Below are 21,910 nucleotides of genomic sequence, written 5' to 3'. Positions count from 1 at the left end.
TGGATAGGTACTAATTTTCAAGGCATCTATACTGTTATGCTAAATATACTTCAACATTATTTTGCTTAGAAGAAAGACAGAGAGTTACGTCAATTTATTTACATTGATGTGGGAAAAGCTCAATATGTCAGCAACTGGAAAACCAAGTGTTTGAAAAAGGAAGAGATGGAAGGAAAGTAGAATATCCGAGTTACATCACCAACTTTTACCAGCATTATGTTTGCTCCCATTTCTACCCATACTACCTGCGAAAAAAAGCATGTTTCCCAAAGAGCATAAGAATTTCTATACAAACACTAAAGATTTAAAAATAATGTTGTTTTTCATTTCTATAAAGCTTCCTGTTTGAAAACAACTGCATATATGTCTCCTTATTTCTAAATTTCCAAGAATAAATTGATATGGACATAAAAAAGAATTTGACATCGTGGTCTTATAGAGCTCAACTCAAATTCTTAGCAGGCTTATCCACATTACCATGAGATTAATGAGAAGTAGCAAGGTATGCATGCTTGTAAGGCCTCCCTGTATTTAAGAGATGCAAAGATGGAAGTCATGGGGCCCTGTTTGATCAAGAAGCTGCCTCAAAGAGAGACATCCATTCACGTCGCCAGCTTATCCAGACACTGATTCATAATGATTAAAAAGGTCTTGTCTTTGAGTTAACTGATTCTGATTAGACCAAAATTGTGTGGCTTGACAATTTGAGAATTAGTACAAAAAGGCCAGCCATCTTGAATCCTAGAGTGTACGTAAAATGTAATTATTTACTGAGGCATCTGGAAAAATGTGTCTCATACATTTTGGAGTCTTCATGTTTTGTCAATTTCACAGGAGAAAATAATCCAGAGGAAAGCCACCCCCTCCCCCCAAATCTACCAGCATATTGGCATGTTTAAACGAGGGCTCTGAGGACAGGTTCAGGAGTAAATATGTACCGTGTTGCTGTTCAACTTCACAGGTTGGTTAATGTTAAACAAACATGTACTGCAAACCATGTCTTATTACGAGGTTGTTTTCTGAGATTCCATGGGTCAGGGTCAAAACCTGCCATTTTCTAGCCTTTTGACTGTGCTAATCAATAGTTTAACAAATGAAATAATAGGCTAATAAACAGTGACAATACACTGCCAAAGCAAAAGGAGTAATTCTATAATCAATTTTGCTAACGTCATATTGCCCTTATAATCAAATAATAATAAAAATACTTTTTTATGTTTCTAGTGCTTAAATATCCATTATCTTGTTTAATCCTCACAGTCATAACTGTTTTTATTCGACCTGGTTTTAAAGAGAAAACGGAGTTCTAGAATACTGACATGCTTTTATCTACCTTTCGACAAGGACTTATTAAGTAGGTACCATCTTGGATTTTGACATTAAAGACAATTCTATAATTTTACACAGATAACAAGTACCTAATGTTTACTATGTGTCAGATACTCTTCTAAATGCTCTCCAAGTAGGGACATACTAGACTTAGTTAATCTTCATAACAGCCGTGTGAGGTAGGCACCATTATTATCTGCTTTTTACAGAGGAGGAAACTGAGGCGAGACAGCAAACAACTTGTGCAAAGTCAGATGGTTATTGAGTGATTTCAGAATCAGATTTAAGTCTAGGCAGTCAAGCTCCAGAATCTATACTAGAATCAGCTCTGCTGAGTAAGACACAGTGTCTGCTCCTAAGGACTTCAAAGTCTAGAAGGGCAGACCTGTAGAATACATCAGCATAGCAAGAAGGCACAATAGCAAAGCCTGCAGGATGCAAAGACAGCACAGAGGAGGGGGAGACTAACTCTACTTTGTAAAGTTTCTCAATTAGTAGATGGTAGAATGGGGATCCCATCTGAATCCTTGAACTTGGACTCCAGAGTCAGTGTGCTCTCCCTTTCATAGGGCAACTCCATATTTGGTAAAAGAATTTGGAATTACAGTGAGAAAACAACGATGCACTTATAGGAAAATAGGATATGAACCAAAGGATAAACTATGACTTTCTTTAAATAGGAAAAAACCCACTATGGTTCCTAACAGATGTAAATGTGAACATAGATACAGGTATGCTGATCTCTCTCTCTCTGTAACATATAATATATAATTTCATACCTATGTGGATACACACAGAACTCTTGTGTGTATTAACTCAACTACAAAGCTGTCCAGTTATACTAAAGCTTATGATCAGTCAGAAAAAAACAGCCAAAAGTAGAAGGAAAGCCTAAAGAAAGAGCAACACTCTTGGGCATCGTTCTGGGCATAAAATAGGTGTTCAGTGTTTACTCCCTAATTGAATGATTGCTTGATTGACTAATAGAAAACTATTAGATTGACTAATAGCAAAGAGAAAGGTGGGATGAAGGACTAAGACAATTCATTCCATTATTCACATTTTCACTTGGTGAAACTTTCGATGAGGAGAATTATTTAAATCTAAATATAACTAGAATCAAGATTTTATGTCAACATATCAGAATTGTATGTCCAATGTGCCTCTACTGGACAACCCCGTTGCTGTTTCTTTGAGTGCTCTGTAAGTGTAGCTACCGTCTATTTACATTTCTAAGTTTTATAGTCTAGACAGTGGCAAAAGGAGCTCCATGGGAAGAAAGAAATAAGTTTTGCCAGTTTGAAATGTAGACATGTTTGTAAGTGTATGTTTAGCACATAGTAGGTCCTAAATAAATGAATGCATGAATTTCATTTGCTCCTTACAATGATCTTGTTGTCATCCCGAGAATTATATACTTTTTATTAATAAGAAGACAGAGGCTCAGAGACTGTACTGAGTTACTGAGAGTTCCTCTAGTAAGTGGAGTTAGAACTTGAACCCAAATCTTCAGAATCAAGTGCAATGCTAAATGTTAGCATAACAGAGGAGGAAGACCTTATTCAGCTATTCGGATTCTTTGGGTATCAGAAGCCATCTCCTGGAGATTATAACAGTTTTAAGACAAAAAAAAAGGGAGCTCATCTCAGGCTTCCTTTGAAAAAGCTCATGTTAAAAGTCATAAGCTTCAAAGGAAATGTCATCAGCCTTTTAAACTGAAAAAAGAGCACAAGCAAAATGATTTTCATCAATCTGATTGTCTTATGCACATGTAAAAATTAGATCAAACATCATTAAAAAGCAAGTATCAGGAGTTCCCTGGTGGCTCAGTGGGTTAAGGATCTGGCATTGCCACTGCTGTGGCTCAGGTCACTGCTGTGGTGCAGGTTCGATCTCGGACTCAGGAAATTCCACGTGCTGTGACCTCAGCCAAAAAAGGACCAAGTATCAGTCTTCCAATTGTTGTTTATTATACTACAGTAGATACCATAAAAAATGAATAATTAAAAAATTAGAGCCTATAGATGCTTGAAAATTAGGACATTAATATTACTGAGTAAATTACTCATATAATTTAGTTATCATTCTTTACTTAGATGTATTTTTAAATCATTAAGAAAAGTTTAAATACGTTGAACCTTAGATTCTAACTTAAAAAATAATCTTCAAATATCTAGGAATAACTAAAGAAAGAGTCAAGATTTCTATAGTTAAATTTCAATTCCTGTAAGTCTTGTGATTACTTCCTTTTTTTTTCATTTTTAAAAGTTTTATTGAAGTATGGTTGATTTACGACGTGATCATTTCTGCTATAAACAGTTCCGTTATACATGTGCACACATCCATCCTTTTCCAGATTCTTTTCCCATATAGATTATCACAGAATATTGGGTAGAGTGCCTTGTGCTGTATAGCAGATTCCTGTTTGTGATTAGCTCCTCTTTCATATATTTTATATTATTTGAAGCAAAATACCTCATGAACCTGAATTTTTCTGTTCTTAGCCAAATTATAATACAACAATCCTGATGGTCTAAACAAAGCAGAGGCCTCCATCCACCTAAACACTCTTTCCAAGGCTGCAATGCAAGCAAGAATTTCCTCGTGCTAACCGGGTGGTTATTTATTATTGCTCGCAGTAACCTTAATTATCACAATTCCTAATGAAGCATTGGAATTTTGAACTCTATGTAGCATTGCTGGGCTGGCCTTTTTTATGAACTCACTTGAAGAGAACAGACAAGGAAAAGCCAGGGCATCCAGACCCCCTATGATCCCACCAGTGACCTGTCCAGCTGCATTTCTCAGCATCCCAGGAATACCCAGCAGCCAGCAGCTGCTTCTTGCCTCCTTGCTTTTCTCATGCTGTTCCCCGGCCTGCAGTCTTTTCCTCCCAGCCATTGCTCCTGGCCAGCTCCTGTTTGTTCTTTCAGTCGGACCCTGGCTATCACCTTCTCCAGTAAGTCTTTTCTGTCTTTTTCTTTCTTTCTGTTTTTTTGGCTGAGCCAGAAGCATATGGAAGTTCCTGGGTGGGGGAATGAACCCACTCCACTGCAGCAACTGCACCACAAGAGAACGCTTTCTCGGTCTTTTTCAAGCTGTCTTTTGGGTTTCACACTTCTGCCACCCTTCTGTTCCCACGGACATTTCACCCATGACCACATAGCATGGTGACCTCCTTTAGCAATGGATTCCCTGGACAGAAGCAGGTCTTCTTGTGAGCAGACACTGGGTCTTTTTGTTTGTCTTGCCTTAGCGCCTACTGTAAAGCCTGACAATTAGGTGTTGAATAATATTTACTGAATGAATAAATGAAGACGACTGCTTATTATGCTATAATAGAAACTGAGTCTCTTACATCATGATGAAAAAAAAATTTAAGGCTCCAGATATATTTAAAAATCTCCATTTTTCTCAACAATATTTCGAGATCTATTAGAGTACCTCTCGCTGGTGGGGAAAAAACAGTCCATCCTTCCAGAACAAACTGGATTTGTATAATTTTATCTCGACCCTAAATAACTCAAAGTGCCCATTCAGAACTGAAGATTTTTTCTTTAAAGAGGGTTGATTATTGCTAGTCAAGCACCCAAAATATTCTCACTCAAAATAGAGATTGAGCTAGTGGCTAATGTCTGAGATTGATTCACAATTGCTCCAAAACCTAAGAGAGGAAGTATTTGTTTTTGTTGTTTTTGTTTTTAATAATGTTTGTTGTTTTTCTCATAGTGAAAGTAATCCATGCTTTTTAAAGGTTAGCTGGCAAATATAGATGAGAAAAAAAAAAGATTATCAACATTTTCACTGCCTGGAAATAACATTTTATTTTTATATGTGTTCTTTCAGGCATTTTTCCTTTTGCAAATGTTTTTATATATTATGCACATTTTGGAAATAACACTTTATATTTTGATATGTGTTCTTTTAGACATTTTTTCTTTTGCAAGTGCTTTTATATACTATGTACATTTTATCTGGCTTTTTAAAGCTTATTATAATTTTCCCATACCCTTATTATTCTTTGAATTTTCTTTGAGCTCATTATTATAATTATTGCTTAAAATTCCAGAAATGCAGCTCTTTATAAAAGGACTAATGGCTCCTTGCATACAGCATGGGAATCCACTTTACCATCTCACAATTGGCTCTGAGCATAAGAAGGAACTACTGCCTTTTAATATATGGCAGGATCCTCAATTAAAATGTTTCTTTTTGCAGCTCTTAAGTAAATTCTAAAGAATTGTTTTGGATGCACAGATTAATCAGTGCCTTTAATAAAGACTTTTATTTATTCAGCATTTACACAGTACTTATCATGAACCAGGCATAGCCTAATATTAATAAGGTAAACAAGCAAAAGAGATTGTTTACAACTAATCTAGATTGGCTGTCTAGACATACTTGAATCCATCCCCAAACCTCCTAAATATACCATTTGCCCAAAAGCCCCCTCAACTGCTGTCCTGCTGAATGAGGTCAAGACATTTACTTTTTCTGAGTCAGCTTTTCTGTATTTACAGAAAGACTGGTGCTACCAACGTTACACCCAGCCCTCCAGGAAGTCTAATTCCTAACTCATGCAACCCGTAAAGTACAAAAAGTTCAGTGAATCTCGCCATGCTGGACATTGCTAATTCTTGTAGCCAAGGACAGTACATCTGTCCACAAGCAGGCTGCAAAGAGCTCTGATGGCACCAGGGGCAGGCTCTGCGGTTGCCTATAGCCCAGCAGAGAGAGAGCTCCCCAGGCAGAAACATGCCCCCTCACTCACTGAGGACACCTGACCCAGGAAACTCTGCATTCCCCGAAAAGTCCATTAGGAAATGTCAGCATCACTATGGTGTCTTGCTCTGCCCCAGTTCCTGTAAAGAACACTTTATGGCAGACACGCATTCCTTAGTTCAGTGTTCTGAAGAGGCCAGCCTGAACATACCTTTTGTTCTTAGGGGCACTGATTCTTCTACAGCATGGATTTGTGTCATCATTTTTTCGGAGAGCCCCTTCCCTTTAAAAATCCTGCTAGGGACTCTTCTGCCTCCTTTTCCCTCTATCTTCTCCCCATCTAGTCAGACAGCCCATTGGGTCCCAGCTTGCGAAACCAGTGGTTGTCCAAATTCAAGCAAGCTGATGCCAGTTTTACGGAGTCCAGTTGCTGATGAAATTATAAAATCCAAATGCATAGAAATTGTTCTGGTAGGGAGTTTGCTTTGAAAGCAAAGCAATGGGAGGGACTATGAAAGCAAGGGAAATGAATGTGCTCTGGCCCAAATAGAATGTAAATTTTGAAACCACCAATTGCTATTAGCTAGAAAGGCAGTCAGTTCAACCTGCACTATATTAGTACTGTATTCTGCATGAAGAACTTAATGGGGTGATTTGGTCATGTATGCAGTGTTGTTATAATTTAATCATTAAAATCATACATCTTCTAGCACTATTTTTTTCAAGCAGGCATTTTAAAGGATAGGTGGGAATCATTCTTTCAAGCAAGCTTTTAAAAGCTCTGATCTACCATTTAGAGTTTCAGTACATTTTTTAAGTTAGAATCACCCATAAGCCCAACAGACCTTGTTATCCTTCTTCCTCTCGGTGTATCTGCTTAGGCAGAAGCCTGGAATGAATCTATGATACCCTTTCATCATCTCCATGTGGGATTAAGAAATGAAACAGACCAGAAGGATTTGAGTTGCTTGAAAGGCAAAATGCAGAGAACAGAGTACCGTGAACAAAATGAACTGTCTTCTAATGAGGTGGTTTTTTTTTGTTTGTTTTTTATTTTTTCCTGTCAGCTGAGGCTAAAAGGAATTTTCTATTTAGGTCTGTGGCAAAGTCAGTAAGTTTGTCAACCTGCACTAAATGTGTTTACTAATTTTGCAACACAGTGACTATTCAAACATTTCCAAAATGCTCCTTTGTATAACTGTAAAGGTGGCTTGGGCTGGGCTGAAGAGAGGGGGCTACCATCAACCAAGTAATTCCCTCAGCACGCGTGCTTCTTGCTCTTCTCTTGGTCAGGGAGGTTTTTCAGAACAGAAAAGCAGGGCTGGGCAGTCTTTTCAGGCCTCCTATTTGGGAGAATCCCAAATTTAGACTTTTTGAAGGTATCATCAAGTAAGGCTATTCATAAAAGTCACTTGTATTATATGTGCGGTAGGGTGTTATTTTGTGAACTAAGAACACTGAAAATGTATTACAGTTTAGAACCTCTATTTTGGATTTTTTTTTTTAATTATAAGTATATTTGGGGCCTCAAAAAATAGAAGTGGACTAAGCTTCCATGGCTATCTGAGAGACACTGCCAAAGGGGAATTAGAAAATAATTCATCTTTATTTCTATTGTGCAATGAAGTTGGTATGTGGCCTTTTGGGGTAATACACATATATTTTAGTCCTTCTTTCTTATTCTGTAAGTTGAAGTTAATAATTTCATAACCATAAAAAGAGAGGCCTATAGCACAATAATGCTTTTCAGGAGATGCAAAAACCTAAGTGCTCAGCTCAGCTCCAGGATAATATGAGTTCTGCAACATTTCTATATAGCTTTTTCTTTTTTTCTTTTTTCTTTATACTAAGATAAGGTAAGGAATTTGAAGAGCCAAAACAAGCCATCAAAAAAGAACACAAACTCTCTTCATTACTATAAGCCTGAAACCCCAAGGCCAGAGAATAAATCCTGTGATTAAAAAAAAAAAAAGGTAATCAAAATCTTGCTTCCAACTGCAGTTGTGCTAGTGTCTTCTGTTTCTAGGAATGACTTGGTCAGATAGACATTTACCTGCAAAACTATAAAAAAGTAGTTGGCTTCATGTATGTGTTGTCTATCCTATCTTTGGAAGCACTAATATTGGTTGTTGGATGAGGACAGACCTATAATCCTGGAAATTGATCTACTTGATTAGATTTTGAGTTTACTGAATCTAAAGGCTGAAAATGATAAAAGGTAGCTTCTTGGAGAAAAAGGCATTACACAAATGTTAAAAAGAAAACGGAAGCAAGGAAAAAGGTAGGTGACCTAAAGGCAAATCAAAGTAGGAGCAAAGTAAGTCAATAGAGATACAAGGCAATACAAAATTATTAAAAATAGGTAATTTTGTTTCTTAGCCCTTGCTCTTTCTACTCATCTTCTTCCAGTTTGGCTATAACCAGACTATATTTCCAAGTATTATTTTGTCCCATGACTAAAGTTAGAAAATTGGGTATCGTCATGATAAGAACAGGAGGTTATCTTTCCCAGTGTCATTGCAAAATGTGTGATGGTCTGGCTGAGGGATTTTTTTTTTAATTGTTGACCAATTTCAACTTTATCCAGCTGGAACTTAGATAAAGTTCCACTGAGAGCATTGATGAAGCTATAAATTTGAAACAGATGAACAATACTTTCAAATACTGACAAGAAAAAATATGATTCAATTCATGGGTATGCTCTAAGTCTATTTTCAGTCAACAATTTTGTACTTTTAATTGGTAACATATTGAGATTTACATTCTAGAACCTTCTCTGTACTACTTGAAAATGATAGCCACAGATTGATGGAAGGGGTGATGAAAAGGATCTATTCTTTTTCTCAATGTAAAGAAAAAAATGAAGATTTTATTTGAAGTTTCTTAGCTCTCATAGAATGATCCCATAAAATTCATAGCATGTGTTGTATGCAAATGAAAGTGATAAATAGAAACAGTAATGCAAGAAAGAGTCAAACTACCGTTTACCATACTTTAATTCCTTTCCATCTGACTTCTCTTCTGCTATTATTCTCAGACAGGCGAGTATCACCAAAGCCAAGCCATAAGTCAACCTCCTCAGCATCCTCCCTGTCTCCATCTTCATCTCCACCCCATCATCCCACCTGAATCCCTTCCCTGCTGATTTTATGATTTCCTTCAGAAACTTTCAACATATCTTGCTCACAAAGAGTCTGAGTTCCTCAGACTTAATGTCTTTTACAGCATGGATAATTCCATTCGATTCTATTTTGCTCCAAAAAGTCTTTACTGCAGACAGCCTACTTTTAACTGTTGCTGGAATATGCTTTTAGCATGACTACATTTTTCATCCAGGATATCTCTCTTTTTCCTCTCTACCTATGGAAAATCTTACCTGGACTTTAAGGCCCTCTTCAAGGTCCATAGATGCCCCAAAGTCATCTTGGATGACCTTAGCCCCTGGGGACTTTTCATCTTTTGGAGTCCCAGGGCACGTGGTGCAGTTCTGCTGACATTAATCATGTTATAGTCTGGGAAGCCAGGGTCCCTTCAGGTGGACATATCTTACCCCCTGCAAACACCTCTCCCCAGACCAAGTCTCACATACTTGTTCTTGGTGACATTTAGATGAATTGCTTATATGAAAGATCAAAGTGTTTGTCATCTCATTGGTCAGACTTGTTTCACTATCCACTACCCACATATTTTTCATTTTATTCTTTTGTGTGTGTGTGTGTGTGTGTGTGTGTGTGTGTGTGTGTGTTTGCTATTTCTTGGGCCGCTCCCGCGGCACATGGAGGTTCCCAGGCTAGGGATTGAATTGGAGCTGTAGCCACCGGCCTACACCACAGCCACAGCAACGCGGGATCCGAGCCGCGTCTGCAACCTACACCACAGTTCAGGGCAACGCCGGATCCTTAACCCACTGAGCAAGGGCAGGGACCGAACCCTCAACCTCATGGTTCCTAATCGGATTCATTAACCACTGCGCCATGACGGGAACTCCCCATTTTACTCATTTTTTAAAAAAATCTGTACATATTCTGGTCCATTACTTCCTTATACAGCGATACTTGAATCAAAGCCTAACAGAATATAGGGCATTTGCATGTTTTAAAAATCAAAAGACAACAGATCTATTATCAAGCATATATGAAATTATATCAGAACATGAAAGTAAAATGCTTAAGTCTATATTTGAATTATGAAAGGAAAGTAACTGAATTTTGTCAAGACCAGACTGTACATTTCTTCATTAAGTTTGGCATGTCTAAAACATGTCAAATATCTAGGGAAAAAATAGGTAAACAACAAAAAAGTTCTTACGTTATTTTAATTCATCCAACTTTTGTCAAATTAGTTTTTGTATATGTATATTTGATTTTTGAGTCAGTGTTAAAGTTTTGTGATAAGAATTTTGCAGCTAGAGTAGGTTCAAAAGAAACATAAGATCCTTTATAGACATCTCTTATGTGTGCCTTTTATTTTAATCTAACATTGTAATTCACTATAATTATTTAGCGTTCTTAAAGAAGATTAAAAGTCAAAACTTAAAATTTTAAGAGAGGTAAAACTACAGGTATTTATACATTTATCTCTACCTTATTTCGTATGATGATATCATAGTATGAAATGGAATTCCACAATTAAATTGCAATTTGACTAGAATACAAAATGAATAAAGTATTTCATTTTCTAACAATTAGTACAGCTTTTTGATTTCTTAATCTTATACTCTTCTGGTAATTTTGCAGACAGAAGGAAAACTTAAATTGGAAAGATTATAAGTGATGGAAGTAGTTCAAAAAGGAGTATTCTTTAAATTTACCTGAAATGAATATTAGAGTATTTGTTATTTTTTTCCCTAGACCATAATAATTTGCATCTGATAAGGGACAAAACTACAAGATAAGTCTGAAAAGTAAAAAAGCAGCTAACTAAAAGACAAATGAAAGTAAACATACCATGTAAAAGTTCACAGACCAAATGGGCACATTTGAAAAGGAAAAGAGAAATGGATAATTGGATATTTTGTTTAATGTTTAATGTCTTGCATCAACTTAGGAATTTCTTACTCAAAGAACAATGTTTAGTCTTTTTTTTTTTTTATGTAGAAATAGGGAATTGACCCAACTGTTGCAATCTAGCATGTCTTCTGATTGGTTATAAGATAGCACATTCATGTTATAAATATTAAAAAGGCAAAGAACCGTCAATTCTGGATTGATTTTTAATCTGGTTTCCTCGCCTCACTTTCGGAATGCTCAATCTGCTTTATATATTTTGTTGACAGAATGAATTATTTGCCAACACATTTTAACTATTCCTCTAATATGTGGAAAGCCAAGAAGATTTTTTTTGAAAGGGAGAAAATGTCCGCTTAGAAATTCTTTAAAAACTTTAAACGGTGGTGTTTTGCTTACTCAGGACGCTGCCTTTGAAATGGAAGAAGTGGCTGAAAGGACTTAGGATTTCAAACCTCAAGGCACCTTGAGTAACTTGGTGCTGTTAGGAGTATCTGTTATTCTTATAACATTTCCTCTGGATAAAGTCGACAATTCAAAAGAAAATAAATAATTATTTTGCCGTTTAATTACTATTTTCTATGCATTCTGATTACAATATTTCATTAAGCAGTCCGATTCCATCTTACTGTATTATTTTTACCTTGACTTAAGTTCCTAAACCTCTTGAAAAATTAACATTTCTAGATTGATCAGTCAACCAACCTATAGAATCAAGGTAACACTCTCAGTGAGTATTTTGTTGTATAAAAGCCAAAATTCTAAAAGCAAATAGAAATTGGTGTAACTGATGTTTCATCTGAATGTACAACAGTAAACTGATTTAGCTTCCCTTTTTTTTAAAGAGCTGACGCAAGTTGGACGGAGGGAGGTGTTGGGGTGAGGTGGTGGTGGTGATTGGCTTGTCTAGTTCACTCCCACTCGTCTTTAAATCATTGTCTAGATCCCCAAAGTTTCATATAAGTCAACTTTGCTACAAGGGTCTACCATTCCAAACAATTCCGGAAAGATTACACAGGACTGGATAAACAATTAAGGTAAAGCTGTTTTTACATGAAAATGTGTAGTGTTAAAATAATACTTCCTGTCTTCTTTTTATGGTATTTATTTTCTATTAAAAATTAAAATGTTGGAAAATACTGCTTGGGTAACTTTTTTCTCATTAAAAAAAAGATAAATTTAATGTAACGTCAGGCATTGAAATGATTTACCCAGATACTGACTGCAGGGTGTTTTTTGCAGATAATTTTAGGTTTGAGCATAAAGTTAGGATAGTGGGTAACAGAAACGGGAAACATTGCAAAACCAGCAGGTAACAAATGTTTACTTATTTAAGTCTCCTGGCTAATCACTGAGTGAAGAGTTGATGTAATTTGTCTTAGGAAAAAATAGAAAGTTCAAGAAGTGTATTCTCATTTTTATAACATTAGAGATTTTCTTTATCTTGAAAACAAAACCCTCCACAAAAACTTAGTCTCTTCAAAGAAGTCACATCACATGACTGCAGCAGACACAAAGGCTCAGCATTTGGGCTGCATCATTGGCAAATGAAATACAAAAAAAAAAAAAAAGTTGTGCCTTACCCTGTCTTCTTATGTAACTTAATGAAAGAGTAATCTTACAGCTAATTTACTAGAAGAAACTGAGAGACTGAGTAGAGTATCGGCAAAGGTTTAGATTTTGAAGGACTGGAATCAACTATCTAAAATTTTGAGCTGTGCTCAAAACTGTACTCCTCAGATTTATCAGTCAGAGATGGGGGCATTCTCAATGGATTCAAGTATCCTTTATTTTGAGCTTCTTGCAGAGGGTATGGTGATTATTTTCATTAAATGCCCAAGTGATAACAAAACTGAATGTTTTATAACTCAGTGAAAAAATATTTGAACTGATGATATATATTGTATTTATGAATGACTCATTGTCTGAGAAGAGTTTTATTTTTGACAAACTAAAGAAATTTAGCTATGTTTCCTAGAGAAGATTGCCTTTTGTCTTACTGACCAAGATTTTCCAGTTGTTCAGATTTATATTTAGATAATATTTTGGGATTTTCTTGAAAGTCTTTTCTAAGAAGTATATCAGTAACATTTACGTACTGAGAAATGTAGTTTTAAGAGCTAAACTCCTGAGTTTTCTTTAACTAAATTATACAGTGTGCTTTTTGGGTTATTGAAGATATTATTTTTAATACATGAGTTACTTTACAGAAAGTGAAATAATTTATTGTCAGAAGATAGGAAGTACCTCTGGGGGTGGTCCTGTATGTATTATATAGAATGTAGATACTTTGGAACTTAGCGCAGCCACAATTTATGACAATTATTAAATATGCATTAACATGGGTAGCATAAACAGTTCCCTGTGTTAATATCATATATGCTATATATTGCTGTGAGTTTCTGTAAAGAAACTACTGTTTGGGAAAAAAAGTAACTAAAATTTATGCAGGAATTTAAGGTATTTCTTAGTATTTAAGATGACTGGAGAATCTGTCTTTTTCTAAGAGCAAAGCTAGAAAATCTGTAAGAAAAATAAAATATTCAGATTTTATGAATAGTCCTTTATACTTCATCAAAAGGCTACTTTAATTCTTATATTAGCAAGCATGTAATATTCTTGGCAAAGGGAAAAGACCTCAGCATGGGTTATTTCTTTTAACATTTCTGGTTCTCCCTTGATATTCTTTCTAAGCTATGTCTAAGAAGAGGAAGGGAATGAAAATTCTAAAATATTAGCTCCAGCAATAGGAGTCAAGCAAATACAGTTCTGCTGTTATTGGCAGTTTCTTTTCTAAGATATAATCTCAGACTGAATGATAGTGAATGCTTTTATGGAAGCTAATTTCTGTGAGAAATCATGCCGTGGGCTACCAAGCCATCTGACTATCAATGTGTGACTAGAATGGCATTGTTGGGGAAATTGTTTAAGCGGATTTAATATAAAGGTATAATGGAGTGATTTCATTGTCAATGCTACGTTCGCTTACCTAAGATGTCTTTTGGATGTGGATTTAAACCAGTTCTTTGGATGCAAGATATTTTGGCTTTTAGAAGTTGCAGGACCATCTACCTCCTGTTCACTCAAACAAAGGCAAATAATTTCTGCTACCCAAACCTAGATTTCAGAGTAGATTCATCAGAACTGGGCTGGCATGAAAGACAAAACAAATAGCAATGGTGGGAAATGCTCTGACAATATAGCTCCTTTTCACTTTCACGTATCAAAGAAAATAAACGTTATAAAGATATTAGAAAGAAATGTTATACATAATGTTTAATAACTAGAATTTGGATATAGGGAATCAGCTATTTAGCAGCTATTTAGGACATTCAGGTTTTTGGGTTTTTTTTTTTTTTTTGGGCTGCAGCATGCAGTGGCTTGATGTAGAATTTAGGTCCTATACCAGGCATCAAACCCAGTCCAGCACCAGCAGTGAAAGCACCAAATCCTAACCACTAGACCACCAGGGAACTCCCTCAGAATTTTTTTTTTTTTTTTTTGTCTTTTTACCATTTCTTGGGCTGCTCCCACAGCATGTGGAGGTTCCCAGGCTAGGGGTCTAATCGGAGCTGCAGCCGCCAGCCTACGCCGCAGCCACAGCCACGACGCAGGATCCGAGCCACGTCTGCAACCTACACCACAGCTCATGGCAACGCCGGATCCTTAACCCACTGAGCAAGGCCAGGGATCGAACCCACAAACTCATGGTTCCTAGTCGGATCCATTAACCACTGAGCCATGATGGGAACTCCAGAAATCTTAATAAATGTGATAAAACCAAGTCTTCTAAATGGCAATAGTATTCCAAATACCTTTATTTCAAGTTTTGATTTTGCACCTTCATGAATGAACAAAGCAGCAAAGTAGAAGACCACTGCACTAGCATTTCCAGTCTATTTCTACAAAAATCTCCTTTTGCAGAGAAATTTAACTTCACTGGAAAGAGAGGCTAGACAGTAGAAAGTTCTGTCAAACCAACTTTCATTTTTCTTTTAGAAGAATTTTGAACATTCTTTGTGCAACAAATCTGTCCTTCCTCTTGAAAAACAGAAGGGAACATTTCTGCTTTTGAAATATTAACCTATAAAGCTATCACAAGAATGCACACTTATATCTGTAAAGGAGAACATATGAAGTTGCCTTGGTCTTAGCAGAATATGGCACCAGGCACTGTACTAGAGGATGGGAGCATGGATAGTCTACAAACCTGGCCCTATTCTTATATTCATGAAATTTTTTGCTTAGCAGAGGAACCAGTTATTTATTAATCATACAACTAAGATTGTAAGTGCAAAGTGTGCTAAGTACTGTGAGGGAGAGGAGATCATGCTCAATGGGGGAATCTAGTTTAGACGTGGGGCTTCTCTGACCCATGGAAAGATTTTCCATTCCTTTTAGTTAACTTTGGGGTACGCTTGGGTTAAGAGTGTGGGGAAGGGCATCCCAGGCAGAGGGAACGGCATGTAAAAAGTCCTGAGGTGGCAATGAGGAAGCGACAGAAGTCCAGGGTATCTGGCAAGTAAAGGGGGGATATGATTCAATATAGGACTAAAGAGCTATGTCTGGATTCAACTCTGGAGAGCCTTACAATATATTAGGAAATTTGGCTTCTTTCGGAAAGCGATGAGAAAATCATTTTAGGGCCTTTAGCAGGTAGTCGTGTGGAATAACATAATGGTCATGGAGAGAGAAGTGGATGAATCTTAAGTTAATGGTACTAGATGGATTGAGAGGACTTGGTGATAGATTGACTGTGGGTAGGGGTTTCGGGACAGAGAATGGGATCAGTAATGACAGCCAGATTCCTCTTACGAGCCACTGGGTGACTAGAGGTGCCATGTACTAAGATGGAGAGCAGCAGGAGAATCTATAGCTAGGACAATTATATTATATATTATACACATTATAGTATATTAGTATATTGCATCGTATTATTATACTTTTCAATCACAGTGTTTGGCAGAATCACTCTTTTCTGGCCTCCCCATGCAGTGATTCATTAATTAGTTCAATAAGTGGCCAAAAAAGTAAAAATGTAAATCATGTTATGATATAATAGTTTGTTCAAAAATCTGTGGTCTCTACTGAACAGAATTGATCAGGTGCAGGGATTCTGTCCTATCCATGCTTTAACTTTCATAGTTTCTAGCTCATATTTCATTCCCAATGTGTGTTGAGTAAATAAATGCCATCTTTAAAATACTTCCATATTGAAGTCTAATCCTGTAAGTAATTATGCGATTAAGTTTTAGCAATTATGCTGCAGTCTATGTGCTTCCAAGTATGTACTTTGAGCTGCAGGCAAATGATTCAGACTATCTAGTTTCTCATAATATTTTAATTCTTTTAAAACTATGCTTTTAGCTGGCGTTCCCTTAAAAATAGGTCAGTAATAGAATCTTCAGAGCTAAAGATATGAGGTGTGAAAATATGTCCCAACTTTTGCGTGAAGATGTACTTGACCTGGGCCACATCGGGATTAGAGTCCAAGTCTTAAACTATTTCTTATGTCACGGGATATTTCTTGTCTTTAACAGAGAATAAAATGCATGGTTTTTTTGTTTGTTTTGATTTGGGGTTTTTGTTTTTGTTTTTTTGCTTTTTAAGGCCGCCCTCACAGCATATGGCAGTTCCCAGGCTAGGGGTCAAATTGGAGCTACAGCTGCTGGCCTACGCCACAGGCACAGAAACGGGGGATCTGAGCTGCATCTGCAACCTACAATAGAGCTCACTGCAAGGCCAGATCCCCGACCCACTGAGCAAGGCCAGGGTTCAATCCTGCATCCTCATGGAGACTAGTTGGATTTGTTTCCTGGGCCACAAAGGGAACTTCCAAAATGCATGTGTTTTATGTATGGTAAAAATTGCATAAGATTAAGGTCTCAATTTTCTTATTTGTGACAGTGTACCTACCTTGCTTACAAGGTTTGTGAGAGTTTTGAGAACCATCAAGTCCTCTAACTGCCTCAAGTAAATTACATGCGTGTGCAGATATACATACGAAATACTCTCTATGTTTGCATGCAAATGTAGACAGCAATTAAATTCTAATGACTGGAAGAGGGGGAAGGGATTTAAATGTATTGAGGGCCTACAACAAACCAAACTTTGCCACTCATATTATTATTTAAACTCTCACAACACCGCTTTATCCTCATTTTGCATATGGGAAGACAGAAAGATGGAAGTTAGTTAATTTGGTGATAACTTACACCCAGTTTTATTTATCACCAAAGCCAGCATTTCTGTTCCCTGTCCAGGCTTTAGTTCTCTGTAGTAGAGATGGCAGCACAAATGTGGTATTGCATGGGGAATGCTTAACCTCTTTGGGCCTCCATTACCCCATCTGTAAAATAGGAATAAGAACAAAAATAGTACCTACCTCTCTTAGCATGAGAATCTCTAGTTGCATCCATGTTGCTGCAAATGGCATTATGTCATTCTTTTTTATGGCTAGGTAGTATTTCATTATGTATATGTACCACATCTTTTTAATCCACTCATTTGTTGATGGATATTTAGGTTGTTTCCGCATCTTGGCTGTTGTTAATAATACTGCTGTGAACATCTGGTTGCATGCATCTTTTTGAATTGTAGTTTTGTTTGGATATATGCCCAAGAGTGGGATTGCTGGATCATATGGTAGTTCTATGCTTAGTTTTTCTGAGGTACCTCCATACTGTTATCCATGGAGGGTGTAACAATTTACATTCCCATCAACAGTGTAGGGGTGTTCCCTTTTCTTCACAACCTCTGTAGCACTTGTTATTTGTAGACTTATTAATGCTTTTTAAAAACTTGAAAAAAAAAAAAAAGTACCGACCTCAGCAGATTGCTGTGAGGATGAAATGAGTTGCTAGATCTGAAGCCCTTGTAACAGTGTCTGGCATAGAGTCAGTACCTTAAGCATACTTGATATTCTCTCACCTTTTATAAATCCCAGGATTAGCACGGATTCGTGTGAATAAAATTACTAAGGCTCCGATGAATAAGTACAATGTGAAGCAGCCTTTAAAGTCCCCAGGACTGCTGCCGTGTATACTGCAGTAAAGATCCAGAGAGGAAGACTAAGCCAACAGTGGAGTGCAGGAGAGGGAGAGCATTCCAGGCACTGTGACCTGAGTGTGCGAGTGGCCCTTGCTGGTAGAGAACTCGAGGGGTTCCTGAAACCAAGAGGAGGCCAGAGTGGCTAAAACAGTGACATAGGGAGAGTGTGGAAGGAGTGGAACCAGAAGCAGAGCAAGGAACATGTCAAATTTTGTGGGCATGTTGAGAATTTTGGATTTAATCCCAAGAGTAAAGGGAGGACATTAAGGGTTTTACACAAATAAAGGACATGACCTAAGTTTTGTTTTTCAAAGATCATTCTGGCTGTTGTGTGGAAAATGGGGTGGGCAGGGGGAGGGTAGGCAAGAAAGGATTCAAGACATCAATTACGACAGTTGTAACTGACAATGTAAGAAATGATATGGAGTCTCCACTGTGGCGCAGTGGGTTAAGAATCCAATTGCAGCAGCTCGGGTCACTGCAGAGGTGCCAGTTCAACCCCTGGCCCAGTGCATGAGTTAAAGGATCCAGTGTTGCTGCAGCTGCAGCTCAGGTCACAGCTGTGGCTTAGTTTCCATCCCCAGCCTGGGAACTACTTCCATATGCTGCAGGCGAGGCCATGAAAGAAAGAGAGAGAGGAAAGGAGGAAGGGAGAGAGAGAGGGAGGAAGGAAGGAAGGAAAGAAAAAAAGAAAGAAAGACAAGGAAGGAAGGAGGGAGGGAATGAAGGAAGGAAGGGGGAAAAAGAGGAAGAAAGAAAGAAAGAAAGAAAGAAAGAAAGAAAGAAAGAAAGAAAGAAAGAAAGAAAGAAAGAAAGAAAAAGAAAGAAAGAAAGAAAGAAAGAAAGAAAGAAAGAAAGAAAGAAAGAAAGAAAGAAAGAGAAAAGAAAGGAAGGAAGGAAGAAAGAAAGGCAACAGTCACTTGGACGGGACTGATGGTGGAAGAAATGGAAAGAGGTAGACTAATCTGAGAAATAATTTAGTTGCTTGTAAAATCAACTAGACTTTGGAAAGGACTGGATGTCAGAAATTTAGAAAAATTGGAAGATTGTTATTTCTGACTTGAGCTGGAGAAATGGTGATAATATTCTCTGAATAGGAAACACTAGAAGAAGGGGGAAGCATCACAAGTTAGATTTTAGACACATAGAATATAGGAGTTCTCTTGTGGTGCATCAGGTTAAGGATTCTACATTGTCACTGCAGTGGCTCAGGTCACTGATGTGATGAGGGTTTAATTCCTGGCTGGGAAATTTCTGAATGCTGCAGGTGTAGCAAAAAAAAAAAAAAAAAATTTTTTTTTTGTCTTTTTGCCATTTCTTGGGCCAGGCTAGGGATCGAATCAGAGCTGTAGCTGGCCGGCCTATGCCAGAGCCATAGCAACTTGGGATCTGACCCATGTCTGCGACCTACACCACAGCTCACAGCAATGTGGAATCCCTAACCCACTGAGCGAGGCCAGGGATCAAACCTGCAACCTCATGGTTCCTAGTTGGATTCGTTAACCATTGAGCCACTATGGGAACTCCAACCTACATTGATTTTAAACTGCCTTTGAGCTTTTGAGATATGCAAGTGTATATCCATCAGATCACTGGTTACATGGAACTGGAGATCAGAGCAGAGGCCTGGGCCAAAGCTATGACTTGAGGGGCCTTTGGTTTATGAAGCCTTGGGAGTAGATTGGAACAGGGGTGCTTAGGACCTGCCCTTGAGGAATTCAAACAATGAAACCTCAAACAAAACGGTACTTTTTAAAGGAGCAAAGCCACAAAAGTTCTGTAAAAATAATAGCAGTGTCACTAACAAACAGAAGGTTTAAGAATTCCTAGAAGCCAGAAAGCAGAGAGGGCTGGAAACCCCCTGAAAGAGAAAAGGAACCAGGGTAGACCAGGTAATGGGCTTTTTCCAGAAGGAGACCAGTATCAGTTCCAAGTTAAGTCAATAGAGACAAAGAGGAGGTGTGGATCACGATCAACCAATGACCGGGTGTTCACCAAGGAACTTTGGTTTGGACTCTCGGTCTGTTTGGGTTGCCTCTTTTGCCCAAAAGATAAGGCTGTAATCTAGTCCTGATAAAGGACTCTGTAATAAATTTCAGGGCCTCCACAGCAGGCAAATAGGGATTACAAGTGGAAATGGAAGCTCCATCAAGAGGAAACTACATCATAGTGTTTTGCTTCCAGAGGAAGCTCTCTTCCAGAGCCAGCTGTGTCTGGGAGTGGGCTCCTACAGATGCTTGGCACACAGACAGGCCACATAGAGGCCCCTTACACAGGACCTACAAGTGAGCAACCTGCCAGTGGAATAAACCTGCAAGATTTCAGAGAAAACCCAGGTACTAGCTTTCTAAGTTAACCAGTATACTCTTCGTTCATAAATATGAACAGACAAGCTAGGGTCATTAAGAATGTAAGGAAAACCAGTCATATGGAAGAGAAGGGCCACATCGAACAAACAGAATAACTCCACAAGAAAATAAATACAAAATTTAGGGAACAAAAAGAGCTTTTGGAAACTTCTAATCACTAGTTGTAGAGAGGTTTGAGTAAATACTGCATCTGGAAGACAACAACAATAAAAAGATGTTATGAAAATAGAGGAAGAGAATAAACAAGTTATCAAAAGTTAAAAACATGACTGTGAGAAATAATTAGTGGATGGATTGGAAAATCAAATGAGTACAGCTTACAAGCAAACACTGTTTTTCACCCTACCCTCAGTACTTTCTTCGACAATGAAAATGTGGGGTTTTATCACACGGGCTAATTCTCCTACACTAGCTGAGGGTCCTACAGTTCAGTCAATTTTGACCCTATTTCCTGGAGTTAGCATCAGATCCCACAGGTTAAGGGCTCAGTCCCACAAGATGGCCTCAACTTCAGATGCAATGGCAGGTCCAGACCTCCTGTACTTCTGTCCAGCCAGCCGTAAATCAGATTGAATAATTTTCTGGACTCGCTCACAGAATTCCAGAACACAGTTTCCTTACTAGATTACTGGTTTATTTTGAAAGGATGCAATTCAGGAACTGCCAGATGGCAGAGATGCATGGGATTAAAGTATGAGGGAAGGGGCTCAGAGCTTTCATGCCCTCTCTTGGTGCACCACCCTATGCACTACAGTGCAGCACCTCCATGTGGCAACCAATCCAGAAGCTCTCCAAACCCCTTCGGTTAAGATTTTTTGTGTGTGTGGAGACTTCATTACCTAGGCATGACTAATTAAATCATTGGCTATTACTGATTAACATAGCCCCTACCTGCTCTCCTTTCCCAAGAGGTTAAGAGTGGGGCTGAAAGTTCCAACTCTCTAAACACTTGGTTAGTTTCCCTGGCAATCAGCCACCCACCCTTAGGGGCTTTACAAAGTCATTTCATTTATATAAACTCAGGTGTGGTTGAGAGGGTCTTGTTATGAATGACCACCACCACCACAACTAAAACCCACACCTTTATCATTTCAGAGCTATTTCAGGGATAAAATTCAAATATTGATTCATTGCATTAATTCAGGGCTCTGTGCCAGGAATGAGGATGAAGACCAAATATATCTGTTTACTGCTACATGACAATATCACACAGCTGAAGATCAAATGCGTTGTTTTGGACATAACATCGAGGAACTATCTCTGAACATTGAATAATAAGACAAAGAGATGGGAAATAAATAGCAAATATTAGCAGTATAGATCAAGAGTTCCAAAACATGATCAATAAAAGTTTCAGATGGAGAAAACCCTTTTTAAAATAGTAGAACGTTGCAGTTACAGTGGGAAAATAAAATAAAAAAAAAAATAAAATAG

The 21,910-nt window shown here is 37.7% G+C and overlaps 1 protein-coding gene across 10 annotated transcripts in view; it reads left to right on the top strand.

Moving 5' to 3' along the window:
* Nucleotides 1–21,910, top strand: part of SLC38A4 (solute carrier family 38 member 4) — a 78,948-nt gene that overhangs the window by 18,621 nt on the left and 38,417 nt on the right. For 3 of the 10 annotated variants that reach the window (XM_021092580.2, XM_084957256.1, XM_084957255.1), the window contains exon 1: nt 12,015–12,094. The exons of the other annotated variants lie outside the window; for them this stretch is intronic. The gene's annotated coding sequence lies outside the window, so the exon portion shown is untranslated. Of the gene's footprint in view, nt 1–12,014; nt 12,095–21,910 lie in introns of those variants that run through there. 10 annotated transcript variants of the gene reach the window in all.

Source organism: Sus scrofa, chromosome 5 (assembly GCF_054392235.1).
Source record: "Sus scrofa isolate SSC_HxYL_T2T_F1_AM1 chromosome 5, Sscrofa_HxYL_maternal_Yorkshire_Landrace_v2.0, whole genome shotgun sequence".
Classification (NCBI taxonomy): Eukaryota; Metazoa; Chordata; class Mammalia; order Artiodactyla; family Suidae; genus Sus; species Sus scrofa.
Note: the sequence above shows the minus strand (reverse complement) of the source record. Positions and strands in the feature narration are given on the sequence as shown.